Consider the following 17,482-nt stretch of genomic DNA (forward strand, 5'->3'; position numbering starts at 1 on the left):
TCAAAAACGTGCTTTACCTCACATGCATTTATTGGTTACTTTGCAAAAAAAATTATTAACTGCTGATGATGAAGATCGTTTTGTCTGTGCTGAAATTCCAAACAGAGAAACCTATGCTGAATTATGGTACAAAGTCATTAAACACGTCTCACTGACCTCATTAAAAAGATTCAGTACGTTGGGACTCGAAAGATTCCAAATATTGTTTTTACAGAAGTTCTGAAATAAAAGTGAAACTAATGAAATAGCAACAATTCAAAGAAAAAAAAAATCTTAAAAGTGTGTGTCCGGAAAACCAAACACGGGGGATGGCGAGCGAAGCGATCAGGGGGCAAAGTTCCCTAGTGTATATTAATATAATTTTTGTTGATTCTGTTTATAGAGGATGGGTTAGGACCCCTTGCTATGTAAAGACACTAATACTGATTTTTTTTTTATAGACTAAAGACAAAACGAAACCTGTTTGATTTTGTAGAAGCGAGTTGAAGACTAGTGTCAATAAGTTGCTGGGCAAGTTATAGTACGCAACTGGCTTCATGGGAGTGTGCCACTAACTGCCTCCAACTCACTAAGATTATGTAAATGAAGGCTACAACTGAAATCGGTTTGAGCTATGATCAGCTGGGTGTTTCACTTACTAGATTCTCAAGAATATTGTGTATAACTTTGCAACCAGTTGCAGAGCATGAAACACTAAACTAGAAAAGTACTCATGGTACAACATGCATACATGTATTCTTAAAATGCTCACAAAATATTACAGCCAAAAAATAGACACACAGAAAAAAAGACCTCTGTTTTAGGTGTTTTCATGCTAAACACCCAGTCTTGAAGGGGTGGTATAGAGGCCACTTGCCACTTAAAAATAAAATTACCTGTGCAGCTCAAGGTTGAAAAGCTATAATAATTAATTGAAATTAAAGAATGCCTATAGGTTATTGTCATCAACAACTATCAACAACCAGAAGAATAATTTTAGTTTAATATAGGTTACTTATTATACAGTAGCTCAGATTGTAGCACATAAAATGCCCCATTGGTTTCAGAATGTAATCCCTTTCTAAAGTCTCATTGTAATTAGAGATGCTGGTTTGCTGTTCATATTGCAAATCTTGACAGTAATGATGAACTGTTACTGATCCTCCTTCTATTTTGCTTCTTTTCTCAGGATTTTGCTGTGATTCTTGGTGTCCCGGCTACAGCACATTGCCAACCTTCTACTCCTGCTCATAGGGTGTGACAAGACATATTAGTAGCATTAGAATCAATGGCAAAGGATTTAATCTTCATTTTACACTGTCCAGCATGTACTTATGATATTGTACAATGTACAGAAGGGAATGGGTGACCAGTTGGTCATGGCTGTTAGAAGTTTTACTTTATTATTTTTTGCAGGAATTCTTTTGACTGGAGTTTCAGCTATCCTCTCCTTAGTTGAAAACTGGCCATATCTCAGGTCTCATTTATAAAAGATTTCATACTGTTCAGTATTTGGAGTAAACTGAAATTGCTCTGTTTTACTAAATTTAACCTAGTTTTAATATTCTTTTATCTTAATGTTTTAAGACTGTCACTTTATGAGCCCTTTAAACAATAACTGCAATGTGTGTGGTTCAGCCTGCGGAGCATTCCATTCTCAAACATAGGCCTACGTAAATCAAAGTAAATTCAATTTGGGAACCTGGAGTCACATAGAAACATTAAAAAATACCACATATAACCTCCTGTGATTATTTCACCCTAACTCATTAATGTGAATCCCGAACAAGCTGCGTTAAACAATGTCAAAGAAAAGAAAAATCAATTCTGAGTTCTGGATATTCCATCAACATTGGACTACAGACAATTTTTTTGTTCCATGCAAGGACAAAACCATTTGTCTAATATGTCAAGAGTCTATAGTTGTCTTCAAAGAATACAACTTGCATTGGCACTTGATATAAAGAACAAAATGATTGTCTGACAGGGCATGTGAGATCAGAAAAAAATCTCAAAATTTAAAAATGAATTGACGATTCAGCAGAAGGCATTTATAAAACAAAAACAGATAAATACTTCATAGGTTCATGCCATTTTTCAAGTAGCCAAGCTAATGAAAATGGTATGGTTTCTGTTGCTAAGGAGATGTGTCCTGAAAAGGCAGACTTCCCATATCAACAAGTACATGTAGTTTGGAAGAAATGGGTGACAATTTGCTTATTCATTTATAAAGGAAATATAAAGACATACTATTTTTTGTTGGCACTTGATGAAAGTAATGATGTTCACGATATGTCACAGCTTTTGATTTTCATTCGGGGAAGTAATAAGTAAATCGAAATCACAGAAAAGCTTGCTGCACTGCAGATCATCTATGGCGTGACAATGGGAGAGGACATCAATGAAAAAGTCTGCCAGACTTGATAATTTGGGATTCAACTGGTCTAATTTAACCAGTGTGACAACCGATGGTGCCTTCAGCATGGTGGGTTCTGTGAAAGGAGTTTCTTCATACATCAACAGAGAGATGGACAAATGCAGTCACACGTGTCGATTGCAATACACTGCGTGATCCACCAGCAAGCACTGTGCTCCAAATCAGTTAAGTGTGTCTCTGTCATGAAAGTTGTAGTGTCCTGCGTTAACTTCATTTGAGCAAATGCTCTCAATCATAGATAATTTCAGGATTTTTTGTCACAGATTAATTCTGCATATGGAGATGTTCTGTACCACATGGAGGTGCATTGGCTAAGCCAGGGGCGAGTTTTGAAAGATTTTTACGACTTGTTCTAGGAAATCAACACATTTCTACAGGTGAAAAATAAAGTAGTTCCAGAGTTTAGTGATCAATAATGGAAAAGGCACCTTGCTTTTTAACAGATATAACAGAGATACTAAATGCTCTCAATAAACATCTTCAAAGGAAAGTAAAACTCATCAGTGACATGCACTCACGTGTAAAAGCATTTGAAGTAAAGCCGAGTCTCCTTCTTAAACAAGTAACAGAGGAAAACTTCTGCCATCTTCACAATACACTGACATGATCAGCTGAAAAAAACAGCAGTTGCATTTCCAGTTGACAAAAGTGTAGAAGCCTTGGAAATGTTGCAAAACGAGTTCCACAAACGATTTTGAGAGCTATCTGCACATGCAAAAGAGATTTGATTGTTTCAGAACCTTTTGCCACAGACACTGAGATTGTTAATCCCATTTATCAACTGGACCTGGTAGAATGGCAAAACTGTGACAGTCTTAATGACGCATTCAAGTCAAGCAGCCTAATTCATTTCCGTTCTTCTCTCTTATCTGAGACTTACCCTAATCTTAAAAAACATGCACTGAAAATGACAACCATTTTCAGAAGTACCTACATCTGTGAGCAGACATTTTGCAGATTAAAACACATTAAATCTCCAACCAGATCCGGACTCACAGATGCACACCTGCATCACCTATTACAACTGGCAGTGACAAACATGGATCCTGACACAGACTTACTTGTCAGCCAAAATCAGATTCATAGTTCACATTAAGTACTCAGAAAAAGTAATGTTACAGGCTATATTGTAATTTCATTACATTTCAAAGAACTGGTTTAATTTTATGAAAAATAATTTGTTTAATATTATGTTCATATATTCAGTTTAAAACAATTCCAATAAATAAATGTACCAAACAAACATTTAAAGCATTCTAATATAAAGGTGTTGTTACTGTACTGTACTTACTGTATATGATAAATGAGAGAATAATCAATGACAGAGTTCAGGTTCACCATTAAAGTTCTAACTAGAAAGAATCATAAATGAAGTGAACAAGAATCATGAAGCAGATTGATGGGTCTTGCACATGTTCTTCATGCTAATGAATTGAATCCCATGATTAAACTGAAAAGTCAAGTCAAGTCAAGTTGGGGAGCATGCACTGGTACAGTGCGTTACCGCACCCACTACACAACAAAACAACTCCGGATCCCGGTTTGTAACCCCCCAGGCAGATTTGCAGTCCAGTCCCACCCTCCAGAAATGACCCTCTATCTGCCGCAGCCAGGTGTTACGTGGGCAACCCCTTGGCCTGGTCCAGCCACTCAGTCCCCAACAATGAGGATCTTACAAGCCGTATCACCCTCAGGGAAAACACGCCACATGGCCGTAGTGCCGTAACTAATGCTCTCTCACAATGTAGGTAATGTGCCTCATTCAGGACTCCATGAGCAACCGCTCATTCGAGACAAAGTCAAACCAACGGCACCCAAGGATTTTCCGGAGAGACACAGCACCCAAGGAGTCCAGTCTTCGTCTCTGGTCACTGGATAGCATCCATGTATCGTAACCATATAGCAAGACAGGAAGCACCATTACTCTAAAGACTTGGACCTTCATCCTTTTGCATAGATATCGGAAGCGCCACACACCCCTTTCCAGTGACCTCATGACCCCCCATGTTCTCCCAATCTGTCTACTGACTTCATAGGAAGAGTCACCAGAGACATGAATGTCGCTGCCAAGGTATGTAAACCTCTCGACGAGGTCAACACTCTCCGCAGACAGACACACTGCTGATGGCTGTGCTCAAGAGGTCATTAAAGGCCTGGATCTTGGTTTTTATCCTGGACACTCATAAGCCCAGACACTCAGACTCCTCACTCAGTCTCTCGAGTGCCCCGATCAGAGCTTCCATTGACTCCGCGAAGATCACAGGATCGTCAGCAAAGTCAAGATCCGTGAATCTTTCTTCACCAATAGATGCCCTACAGCTGCTGGAACCCACGACCTTGCTCAACACCCAGTTCATACAAGCATTGAACACAGTAGGAGCAAGAACACACCCCTGACGAACCCCTGAATCAACTGGGAAAAACACAGAGGTCCTGCCTCCACTCTGCACAGCACTCTCATAAAAGCTCGCATATCGCTTCACTTCTAATCAGACACCTTCATCAAAAACAAAGACACTGTGGATGTAACTACTTTTTAGCAGAACTACACCAAAAATACTGGATAACTCAAGCAAACACAGCTATCAGAAAAATAATTTCAAAGTGCACTACATGCAGAAGATACAATGCGAAAGCAGGTGAGAAAAAAATGGCAGATTTGCCAGAAGATCACCTAGCACCCAACAAACCACCTATCACTAATGTTGGAGTAGATTGCTTTACAAAGGAGTCAGACAACGAAAAATTAAAAAGATGTTCAGTCAATTATGTGACAATACAAGAGGTGGAGCAAATGTTACTCCAGCAATACAATATAGACTTTCCAGAACACAGTTATGAGGAAAAAGAGGAAATGTCACAGGGGGACATTAAATTCATGCGCATAGCTTCAGTGTACAGGCCGGCCATGATATCCAGCAACCTCGAGGGGATCCCACGAACCCTCAGAATGTCCCATAGGGCAGCTCGATCAACTGAGTCCGTTGACTAACTGAGAAGAGACATTCAAAAAGAACAAATTGTTCATGAATTGCCCATCAGTACCTGAGAATACAACATAGACACTAAATAAAGCTTAATGCATTACCACCATGATATTGTTCTCTGTTGCAAGCATCCCTTTTCACCCATGAAGAACAAGCTGTGAAAAGAACTCAACGGTAGAACTAAGGAAAATGCAAGCAACAGAAGAGACTTAATAAACTTTACTCTTATTCAGGAATCTAGTGCAATAGTCGAAAGCAATATCATATACAATGTAACAATCTAGACCATAGTTACTTATAATGGGTGGCAACCCATTCTGAGTCAGGGGTTGTCTGAATTTAGGTCGCACAGAGTCATGATTCATAATTGTATTTAACTGGGAAAGGATTGTGTATGGTTTGTGGAGTGTCTTGCAATGGGTCACCACGAACAGTTTAAGCAATCAACGTTGCTTAAATATCAGCGGTGAATATCCAAAGAGACAGGATGACTGTTGCCATTTCTCTAAAAAGCATCTAAATGCATGACTGTCCTCAGGGCCGGATTTTCCTATAGGCTAACTAGGCTTCAGCCTAGGGCCTCAAGATCAAGAGGGGCCTACATTCAAATTGTTAGAAAAATTAAAATTACACTATTCTAAAAACAGTGAACACTAAAACACTGAACCGAAAATAAGGAGAAATTCTACGCATATGACTAATAAACAAACATAAAAATGTATTGGTTAATCACAGTAATGATGTATTTTATTATCTCTCATGTAATTTACAAACTTAAAAATGGAAGGTGAAAGGGCCTCATAAGTGGAATAGCCTAGGGCCTCTTTTCATATAAATCCGCCCCTGACTGTCCTGTTTCTGGGTCACAAAGACACCAAGAAAGCAAAATTGAGTTGTAAGAAAAAAAGCTTAAGAAACACTGATCTAGGCTATAAAAACTGGGACTTCTTGATAGGCAACACATCCAATATGTGTGTCAATGTTCCAGTAGGCTCTTGTCTGAAAGTTGAATAAAGTCAGTGACTTAATGCACTCTTGGTTTGACTGACCTCACTTTTTCTCTCTAATCAGCTCATTGTCTAAGACAGGGGTGTCAAACTCCAGGCCTGGAGGGCCATAGTGGCTGCAGGTTTTCATTCTGACCCTTTTCCTAATCAGTGATCAGTTTTCACTGCTAACTAACTCTCTTTCTCCTTCATTTTAATAGCTCTGTTTTTAAGGATTCAGTCCTCTGAATTGATTTGTTTCTTCATGAAATGGCAGCCAAACAGAAATGAGACGTGAAACGAGCCAACAGAGGAGCAGCTAAACTGAGATTTCAAACTCCAACCAATTTCACTCCAACAAATCTAATGAGAAGCTGATTGTAGCTGTTAATTAAACTTGTTATTTAATTCCACGGCCTGTTGCTGCTCTCATTCTGCCATAGCAGACGTTTCCAAAACTGTTGATTTTCTGCTCGTCAAAATGTTTTTTTGACCTGAGAGATCAGCCTTAGCAAGACCTTCACATTTTTGTTATTTTCAGATAGTGTGTGACGGGCACAGGTGACCTGGGGCCTCATGTATAAACAGTGCGTACGCACAGAAATGTTGCATATGAACCATTCCACGCTGAAATCGCGATGTATAAAACTTAAACTTGGCATAAAGTCACGCACATTTCCACCGTAACTCATACCTTGGCGTACGCAATTTCTCCGCTCGGTTTTGCAGACTGGCGGCACCCAGCGTCAAAGCAGTGCTACTGTTCCTGTGTGATCACCCTTTCTTTCTTAGCTCCACATTCCTGACGCGGCTTTATAAATACACTGAAACTAACTGCATATTGTTTATTAGTGTAATGCATCTGATTGTAATTAACCTGTTGCAATATAATGGTCGGCGGCACGGTGGCGCAGTGGGTAGCGCTGCTGCCTCGCAGTTGGGGGATCTGGGGACCCGGGTTCGCTTCCCGGGTCCGCCCTGCGTGGAGTTTGCATGTTCTCCCCGTGTCTGCGTGGGTTTCCTCCGGGCGCTCCGGTTTCCTCCCACAGTCCAAAGACATGCTGGTTAGGTGGATTGGCGTTTCTAAATTGGCCCTAGTGTGTGCTTGGTGTGTGGGTGTGTTTGTGTGTTTCCTGTGGTGGGTTGGCACCCTGCCCAGGATTGGTTCCCTGCCTTGTGCCCTGTGTTGGCTGGGATTGGCTCCAGCAGACCCCCGTGACCCTGTGTTCGGATTCAGCGGGTTGGACAATGGATGGATGGAATATAATGGTCCAGGTAATAGCCATAGTATTCCAAATACCATAACTGCTTTAGCGTTGTTACTCTCACTGCATCTTCTTCTTCTTTCAGCTGCTCCCGTTAAGGGTTGCCACTGCGGATCATCTTTTTCCATATTACTCTCACTGCACCACTCGGAGTATTTATATCACTGTATCTGAGTGTGAATCACAGCAGCAATTGATCGGAAAGAGAATTATCGGTATACAGTTTCAAGTACACACTACCTCAACCACGGCAAAAAGCGTCAAAAGCCTTTCCTGTACAGACCTCGCGTTTCAGAAACAGTTTCATCCCATGAACTATAAACGCACCCAATCAGTCCATCAAGTGCTCCTTGTAGAACTGTTTGTACTTATAAGTACAATGACCTCACTTTAAACTGACACTACAGTTATAATATTGCACAACCTGCGCCACTTTATAAAGCGCGTATGATGACAATATCATTTTTAAGATGAAATGCAGCAAAATATGTTGCTTATAGTATACAGATAAAACTTTAACTTCATTTAAATAATCTGTATTGTTAATAATTAAACATGTGAAGACACGGTGCCGCAGCGCTAGCTAGTTCAGGGATTGTTCCTGCATTGCGTTGTATTCTTGCGCTGACGCGACACTGGAAGGATAGACGGATAGAATAATTAAACATGTACTATGAAGATATTTCAATGTTCCTTAAAAGTTTTGAAGAATCGGCGTTCTAAGCTTACAGATGGCTTAACATCTATTACAGAGCTGATTGTGTGGCGATTGGGTATTTGGAGAAAGAAAAGGAAGGACAGGAATTGGAGATTAGTATGTTTGAAAGAGACAGTACTGCTGTGATAAATTATTTCATCGAAGGTCGCACATGGAGCAGCAAGCCTCTTGCATGAGATATGAACAATCACTGTTCCCATGTTTAATAACATGCTTTCATTCCTATCATCATGAAAATGATATCACGTATACATCTCAGTATTTTAATTATTCAGAGAGCTGTAATATCACAAATGTAATGGATTCTGGAGAAAGAACGGAAGCACGTAGTGCTTCACACACATAGAGCACATAGAAGATCAAATACAGAACAAAGCATTTAACATGCTACTTGAGAAACTAGTAAAATAAACGATTTTAAGATGAAGTTTATGATGTTCTACTTTAATGTCAAAATAAACTACGTGATTAAAGTGGAAATTTCGAGATTAAAGTTGACATTTCGTGCTTTTTTTTCCCCACTGTGTGCCTATTTTTTTTTGTCTGTTCCCTAATAAGCTTTCATATGACACTAAGACGGTGGGCTACGACTTGCTTTTCACGGCGACTTTGATATGTGATTTCTTTTTTATTTCGGGCACTGTGCGACTTTGTGAATTTGATCTTTCGAGTTTCTCCGACACTCTGTCACTCGATCAACTTTCTTTTGTTGATTATTCCACTGTTTAAACCAACAAATAGTAGGTTTTTCCTTTGCCTCCACTTGGTATTCGCTGAAATTCTTATATTTTCCCCTGTGCTTTTCCCATTGTCTTTTCACAGAAGGCTATTTATATTGATTTGCATATTCAAAGAGGCGTAATTCTGGGAGGAGTTGGGGTGGGACAGAAGGCGCGTGCACGTGCGTTACTTTTCACGCTGACCGGGATTTATGTAGTGGAAGAACGTGAAATTTTGCGTGCGCACAGATTCCTGCATCTGGATTTTTCTGTGCGTACGCACAATCCCGCTTTTGTGCTTACGCCATGTTATAGTGTGAGTTCTATGCACGGCGTTATACATGAGGCCCCTGGTCTTGTGGCGGCTCGTTTTGTGTCTAATTGTTTGGCTGCTAATTAAAGAAAAAGAGACAACTATGGGGCCTGAGTCAATTAAATAAAACTAAAGCAAAAAAAGTTAATTAGCAGCAAAAACTGATCACTAATGAAGAAGGTTAGAATCAAAACCTGCAGCCACTGCGGCCATCCAGGACTGGAGTTCGACACCCATGGTCTAAGGCATGGGTGTCAAACTCCAGTCCTGGAGGGCCACAGTGGCTGCAGGTTTTCATTCTAACCTTCTTCTTCATTAGTGATCAGTTTTTGCTGCTAATTAACTTCTTTTGCCTTAGTTTTAATTAACTTGACTCGGGCCCCCAATAATAAGACACAAAACAAGATGCCACATGACCAGCTCACCTTTGCCCATCACACAATATCTGAAATTAAAGAAAGGTGAAGGTCTCGGTAAGGTTGATTTCTCAGGTCACCAAAACATTTTGACAGTGTTCTTAGAAAAAACAGAAAATCTAAGTTTTGGAAATGTCTGCTGAGGCGGAATGAGAGCAGCAACAAGCCATGGAATTAAATAACGAGTTTAATTAACAGCAAGAATTAGCTTCTCATTAAGAAACTGGTTGGAGTGAAATTGGTTGGAGTTTGAAATACCAGTTTAGCTGGTCATCAGTTGTCTCGTTTCCCATCTCATTTCTGTTTGGCTGTCAATTAATGAAGAAAATAATCAATTCAGGGGACTGAATCTTTAAAAACAGGGCTATTAAAATGAAAGGGGAAGAAGATAATTAGCAGTGAAAACTGGTCACTGATTAGGAAAAGGGTTAGAATGAAAACCTGTAGCCAGTGCAGCCCTCCAGGCCCAGAGCTCAACACCCCTGGTCTAAGGTTATATACTTGGGACGTGGTCCTCTCACCCAAGGTGGCTTTGCTTTTCATCTGGGGCTCAAAGAACTAAATCCAGCCTGTCCCCAAGATGGTTTTGGCTTTACCTGGGGCTCAAAAACTATGTAATGGTTCTGGCGTCATAGACTGTCATAGCAAGGCATAGTGAAGCCAGTCATTTTGCTTGTCAGTAAAAACATGCATAGCAAAGTAACTTTCTACATAGCATTCCTAAAACAAAAGTAACTCTAGATGTATAGTACCACAGAGTCTTGATACAATCTACTTATTGTAAACTAATTACTAAAATGTTCAGGCATTTAACAGACAAGGGACATTTTGCCTATAACATAACAGGCTGTTTTAGCATATAGAACAAACAAAGTGTCATTTGTACAGCCATTATTCAGTCACACTTTTAGACGCTGCAAAATAATAGTCCTGCCTCATCCCCATACAAAGAATCATTCATTACCAATCTAGTAGCTCTTTGAGTAAAATGCTGGATATTTAGATTATAACTGATATTTAGATTAAAAGCTGGTTTGCACAAATATCAGTTAAGTATTATCTTATTTGCTTTCAAAATATTGCAATCAATATTGCATTATTATAAAAGAGAATTAACCTTCATGGAATAAATAAAAAAATGTGTCCACAGAAATGCTGTAGTACCGGAAAATGTGACTGCACAGAGGCGGCATGGCAGATACTTCACAGCTGCCTTCCAGCTGAGGGAGTTCATGTGAAGGTCATGAGTGCATCACAATTATTGGCAAATTTAAGGCTCAGTACAGAATCCACCATTGTAAACCAAGAGCAATTGGAAGCTTAAACCTTTGAAAAGGTAAAATCTATCAAATGTAACGTTCACATAATAAAGCAAGTTCATTGAATTTTCCTCATACCATATACTGTACAGTACACTGTACACAGTATAATAATTCATTGTGTATAATTGCTTGGCTCATTCCCAGTGATATGTTTAATTGATAGGAAGTCATTTGCTGTTTTTTTTTCCCTTTTCTAATTAAATGGTGGTTAATAATTTTGAGGTATATTGAACTACGCTATATAAATTTAAGAGTTATATTAAGCCATGAGAAAACATATGCTTGATCCCTGGCTGTGCCCATCAAGCACATGGCACAGCAGGTGTCCAATTGTTTATGTAACTAGTGCCATAATCTGCCTCTAAATATATTTTTAAATGTATCTTATCAAAATATAAGCTTAATTGACTCACAGAAAGTGCTATGAAAATAAGTCTAATCAAGACTAGGTGCTAAGATGTGCTCAGTTTGCACATTACAAAAGGCCACGCCAATTTATTATGCTATGCTTGCTGTCTTCCAATTCTTTGCTTTTAAAGCCGTTTCATCATCAGATGCTAGGCAATGTGCAGAAATGTAATTGTGCAGGTTTACTCTCTCTTGGAGCAAGTATTCAGAGAATTGTCTGGTCTATTTCTTTGTACCTGTTTGTCTGTAGTACTAGGGTGTTGTACCGTGTTAGCCATTATGAATGTAGTGAAAAGTCAAGCAAAATGACACCTTTTATTGGCTAACTAAAAAGATTACAACGCGGCATCTCAGGCCCCTTCTTCAGGCAAGATGTAATGATTACATGATTACAATGATTACATCTTGCCTGAAGAAGGGGCCTGAGTTGCCTCGAAAGCTTGCATATTGTAATCGTTTTAGTTTGCCAATAAAAGGTGTCATTTTGCTTGACTTTTCACTACCTGTTTGTCTAAAATAAAGTATTTTATGTGGTGAGAGTGGGCTTTTAAAATCTGATCCCTACCACTAGTTAACTGAGTCTGGGATCAAGAGATGACAGACACTTACAGGCTGGAAGGCAGTGATGGCAGATTTTGAGAAATGTAGATTACAAAGAGCGAGAGATGGAAGGGAAACTTTAGAAGATGCTTTGGAGTTGGGGAAGAATTCAGGGACTGACCTACTTTATATACAAACCCAGTGTGGCAAGTAGGCATAATATCTCCGGTTATTGGTCAAATACCTTGTATTTCCTTTTTATCTATTACTCCTTTGTTATTTTATTTTTATGATGTGTTTGCATATATTGTGACAAGTATCTATTGAGATAGCCCTATCTGTCTGTCTATCCATGTGTACACATGAAACAACTCCATTCTCCGTAGATAGATTTTGTTGCAATTTGGCATATTTGCTTTTTGAAATTTCAAAATCTCCCATTGAAAAGCATCCCATTGAAAATTTGCAAACTCGCTTGCCTTAAAATAGAGAACTATTCGGTACAACTTCAGCAATGGATTAGCTTACTGTTTCAATTTTACTTTAAGAGCTGTTACTGTAACTTGTATACGTTGTGGACGCTAGGTGAGCTGTTGCCCCGTGAAACCCAACAGACAGACGTCCAAGACACATGTATAAAAGCACTAAGAAGAATTTTTAAATATTTTCTTCAATAAAGTGCACAAAGTACCACACACTCCACAAATCTCCAATAACAATATTTAATAATAATTCAACAATAACAATCCTGCACTCCCAGCTGCTTCATCACCCAACCTCCCAACTCCGGCTCAGCTTGCTGGGTCTCCAACAGTCCTTTCCTCTTCTTCCGGGTCAAACGCCACATCATCATCCTTAAGCATCCTGGAAGTACTGTGGGCTTCCATCTTTGTGACTCCGAAGTACTTCCGGGTTGTAAGAAAAGTAGGAGTCCCCAGGTCCTTTATTAGCTCCCCCTGGCGGCACCCACGGCATCCAACAGGGCTGAGAAAATGGATTCCACGTCCCATGATGCCCTGCGGCAATCCGGGGTACATTTACCGTCCAGGGGAGCTGCCACCTAGCGTCCTGGGGGAGGCAGTGTCCTGGAAAGGCTGCCCTTCTCCATTCTTCCCATCCTGGGATGTCACGGCTGGATTGAGCTGCCTGTCATCTCTCACAACGTTTTATATTTTTTTTATTTTCTTGTTCAACAGACACTCCTGATGGCAACACAGAGAAACACCTGATGTCATGTGTGCTGAAGCAAGCACACAGCACTACAGGACACGGGATGGGGTGGGGTCAGATTGTAGGTGGAGCTGGATGACTAAGTATTACCATAAAAGAAAGGTATGATAATTGATCTATAATTATCTGTTCAATTCATTAATACTGAGATTCTTTCTTTATTCGATATGGTAGTAATAATACTGTTTATTTCTTTATCACTGTCCCTTACAGTATCCAAATGCAGGGATTGGTCTTGTTATTTGCTAAAAGTCTGGCTCCTGCCTCTGCCACAGCCCCCATTCCTCTCTGTAGTAGTATGGCATCATACGTGAATATTAGACGTAGAAGTTAATTTCTTCTACTTCTTGAAATTTAAGTGAGTAGGTGACATGATATTCTTGTCCATAAAAGTAAAAAACAGAAGCAACTGTAGAAATATATAAAAGATGACTAGTTGATACTATTCTGCAGTGACTAAATATGCATTTGGTTTTACCATTAAACTAAAACAACCTCATGACAGCATTATCATAAGATTATAATGATTCAATATTTCCCTGACACTATAATTTATCTGCAAAGTGCCACAATGATCTGCTGTTTATCATGTGTGAATGCCACCATTTATTTTAGCTTCAGAGTTCAGCACATATTTTTAAACACTATCGGGTACTTCTTAGAAAAATATTTGGTTTAAGAAATTTGAACTACAATTAAAAACAGACCTGCCACATCCAATAACTAGCAAAAGCACATGGCTATTTACATCCCTTAAGTTGAAACCTACTGCCTCTGAAACCAACTTTAGCCGTCTGATATTGTAAAATGGTATTAAAAAACATTTTATGTACACTACTAGTGCATGTAGTTACATTCTGTTAGCACTGTTATTTTTCAGTATAACTCACTGTTACAAAAATATGTAATAAACAAAACTGTAATACAAACACTGATGAAGTGACTAGAAAATTAAAAATGCTGCAAGTTTCAAGCCAACTACACAAGTCTCTGAATGCACTTGAACATTGAATATTACACCATGTGTATATTTTCTTAATTGTTAAGGTTTTGGAAGTTCATTATTTCTTTAATAGAATTTAATTCTAGGTGGGATCAAATCATAGGATTTTCTCCTCAAAAAACCAAAGTACTATTACATGTGAAACCTAACCTATAGTGACATTACACAGCATTCTTCAAACCAAATTCAGCATCACAACCTGCCATTGGATACAGAGAAGGATGCAGCTCTACACAGGTTACCAGATTATCACAATGCCCATTCACACACACACACACACACACACACACACACACACACACACACACACGCACACACGCACACACCTACACTCTAACATGGCCAATCTGGAATCACCTCTTAAAGTAACGGAAGCCAACATAGACAATAACATTGTGTAGGAGATGAACCCAGGATGCTGAATATGTCAGAGAGCAGCAGTAACCACTGTGTCACTCTATATGTTTTTAGGTGATAAAAGTGATGCACAGAAGTTAGTCAGCATTGTGATAGACGGCCAGGGACCTTGCCCCACCAAGAGACCTGGAGAAGCAGGGGACTGGGAGAGGGGCAATTTCTACCCCTGGATGCAAGATGACAGCCCTCCAGGATTGCATGGGAACCTTCACAGCTGGGAAGCTCAACCCTGTGGGGACCTGTGGCCACTGCCAAGGGGCGCCTGGATGGTTCCAGAGCCATGGACTGGAGCACTTCCGCCACACCAGGAAGTGCTGCAGGAAAGTCATCAGGGAGCACATGGAGCACAACCAGGTGCATTATAAAAGGGGCCGTCTCACTCCATTCAGGGAGCCGGAGTCGGGTGGCAGAGGACAGAGCTTGCGGGAGAGGAGTGGAGGCGTCATTGAAGTAAAAGAGAAGTAGAGAAGAACTGAGCCTTTTGAGTTTATTGTGGCTGTGTTGTGCTGTAAAGAAGGAGCAGAAGATAATAAACTGGGTGTTGTGGAAATTCTTAGTCCATCTGTCTGTGTTCCGGGCATCTTTCGCAGCATTATTATCCAAAATTACAATATTTGCAAAATAGTTGTGTGTAGGTGAACGTTCATGTATCCTGTAATGTGAAGATGGTAGAAGAACACAAAACAGAAAATCTGAAGTAGTAGCAGAGCTATTTTGTAAGCTATGACAAGATGTCTCCTGTTCTTTGTCACAGAAGTACATTATGTGCTGTAGCTCATCCAGAGTTTAAATGGAAAAGGAACTGAATGTGACTTTCTGAACTCATGGGCTTAGATTTTAAAGTCTTTTTAGTGTCCTCATGTGGCAAAAAGTTATTTTATGACATAATTTTGGAGATTTGTTCAGGTGATGAACAGTGAAACAGAAAAAAAAAATACAGTACTTATAACTGCAAGGCTATGACATTCCTTCTAACTGGCTCACCATAAGTCCTGTTATTCACTGCCTGGCTGTGGTGAAGGACTTCCCAAGGATCAGCTGTCACCAGTCTGATGAATCTGGGTTATGAGTCCAAAGTGACAAGATTAATTTTTGACTGATACCTTGATGGAAGTCTTTCGCCTTCAAGGATTTAAACTTTTGGCCTTGTGCAGACAACATAGTTTAGCTGTTAAGGAAATGGACTTTAAACCATAATTTCCATGCAGAGTTCTTGTTTCTGACTCTCTGAGCAATCCTGATAAAGTCATTTGTAATTGTGTACTAAATGTAAAAAATGTATTCATGCAGATAGTTGTAATCTATTCCAGTCTTGCAAGTTGCTTTGGGTAAAGACATCTGCCAAATAAGCAACGAAAAAGAAAATGTGATCATCACATATACTGACAAATTAAATTGCTAATTTCTTTAGTTTTTATAAGTACAAAGAACACCCACAGCAATGAACACTCATTGTATAAACATAACACAAGTATCATTCTATACTTGGGAGAAATACAATGCATTTTCTGTAAGTGTAAATGGAAGTTAAAAATAGCAAAGTGTGGAAACAAAAGCTTTTTTGTTATTATTTTTTTCACAACTTCATGATAATTTTATTCGACAGCATCATGAAAATATATTCTGATGTTATGACTTCATGGTAGGATACTTTCATGGATCGATGTACTGTATATACTGTATAATGTACCCAAGACAGATTGAAATAGAAAAACTGACTCCCCCCAACATAAGAATCACTGCATTTAATGGTATAATTAGGATCAGCTGTTTGAACAATTTGGTTAACAATCAGGTCTGATATAGGCCAGCTGTCACCAAAATAGATGTCATTAAATTTGTCACTCACCACTAAACAGACAATGGTCTCCTAACAGGTTATAATAATACCCAGGCCCGTCCTGGACCCCGTGATCATCAGAGGTGACTGTGTGCAGAGGGTGCAGACCTATAAATACCTGGGAGTGCAGCTGGATGATAAACAGCTGGATGATAAACTGGACTGGACTGCCAATACTGATGCTCTGTGCTAGAGAGGACAGAGCCAACTATACTTCCTTAGAAGACTGGCGTCCTTCAACATCTGCAATAAGATGCTGCAGATGTTCTATCAGATGGTTGTGGCGAGCGCCCTCTTCTACGCGATGGTGTGCTGGGGAGACAGCATTAAGAAGAAGGACGCCTCACGCCTGGACAAACTGGTGAGGAAGGCAGGCTCTATTGTAGGCATGGAGCTGGACAGTTTGACATCTGTGGCAGAGCGACGGGTGCTGAGCAGGCTCCTATCAATCATGGAGAATCCACTGCATCCACTAAACAGTATCATCTCCAGACAGAGGAGCAGCTTCAGCGACAGACTGCTGTCACTGTCCTGCTCCACTGACAGACTGAGGAGATCGTTCCTCCCCCACATTATGCGACTCTTCAATTCCACCCGTGGGGTAAACATTAACATTATTATTATAAGTTATTGTCTGTTTTTTACCTGCATTTTTATTACTCTTTAATTTAATATTGTTTTTTGTAACAGTATGCTGCTGCTGGAGTATGTGAATTTCCCCTTGGGATTAATCTATCTATCTATCTATCTATCTATCTATCTATCTATCTATCTATCTATCTATCTATCTATCTATCTATCTATCTATCTATCTATCTATCTATCTATCTATCTATCTATCTATCTATCTATCTATCTATCTATCTATCTATCTATCTATCTATCTATCTAATAATAATAAT

At 39.5% G+C, this 17,482-nt stretch overlaps 1 long non-coding RNA gene across 1 annotated transcript in view; it reads left to right on the plus strand.

Annotated features, from left to right (window-relative positions):
* The window catches only part of LOC127528462 (uncharacterized), a 103,420-nt gene that overhangs the window by 199 nt on the left and 85,739 nt on the right, over nt 1–17,482 (plus strand). The window lies entirely within an intron of this gene.

This window comes from Erpetoichthys calabaricus, chromosome 6 (assembly GCF_900747795.2).
Source record: "Erpetoichthys calabaricus chromosome 6, fErpCal1.3, whole genome shotgun sequence".
Classification (NCBI taxonomy): Eukaryota; Metazoa; Chordata; class Cladistia; order Polypteriformes; family Polypteridae; genus Erpetoichthys; species Erpetoichthys calabaricus.